Here is a 963-nt window from a genome sequence, read left to right on the forward strand (position 1 = left end):
GAAGAAAGTCAAATAAGACTCCTCCACGAGTTCCTCCTTCCTCTGCAGGGCAGCCCCCTGCCTGAGCCCCATGGCTAGGGGGCCTCAGTAAGGTTTCCCTGTCATTGACTGGGATAGTAAAAATAAATACTAAATAAATAAATTTTAAAAATACGTGTATACACACACATTCACTATACATATATATTTCCAGAATATATAGAGAACTTCTAAAACTCAACTTTTCCAGAGTGGGTGTACTACTCTGCATTTCCCCCAGCAATGTATGAGGGTTTCAATTACTCCATATCTTCACCAACATTTTGTCAGTTTCAATTCTAGCTATTATAGTGGGTGTGTAGAGGTTTCTCATTTTCTCTAAATTCCTCTATATTTTACTAACTAGAAATTTAAACTGTGCCAAATAAGAAATGAGTAAATAAAATAGAAACTCCAATGTCTACTTTTTCTTTTAATTTTTGAGAAATCTCTTAAAAACAAAGAGCTCTTATTATGAAGAAAACTTACAGAACAGCAATTTCTTCAGTTTCACCTCTTTTTTTTTTTTTTTCTGGCCACACAGCGGGGCTTGCGGGATTTTAGTTCCCCTACCAGGGATCGAACCTGCACCCTTGACAGTGAAAGCGTGGAGTCCTAACCATTGGACCACCAGGGAATTCCCATTTCACCTCATTTTTTTCTTCTCCTAAATTCAACTAAAATATAAATTAATGTCTTTTATTTTTAAAAAGGTTATTAAGACTATTTTTACTTTCTCATCTATACTCTTTATGTACTTTGAAATTTTCTCACATGAACATATGTTAGTTTTATACTCAAAAAGCACTAAGTGGGGCTTCCCTGGTGGCGCAGTGGTTGCGCGTCCGCCTGCCGATGCAGGGGAACCGGGTTCGCGCCCCGGTCTGGGAGGATCCCACGTGCCGCGGAGCGGCTGGGCCCGTGAGCCATGGCCGCTGAGCCTGC

The sequence above is a fragment of the Physeter macrocephalus genome, chromosome 12 (assembly GCF_002837175.3).
Source record: "Physeter macrocephalus isolate SW-GA chromosome 12, ASM283717v5, whole genome shotgun sequence".
NCBI classification, from domain to species: Eukaryota; Metazoa; Chordata; class Mammalia; order Artiodactyla; family Physeteridae; genus Physeter; species Physeter macrocephalus.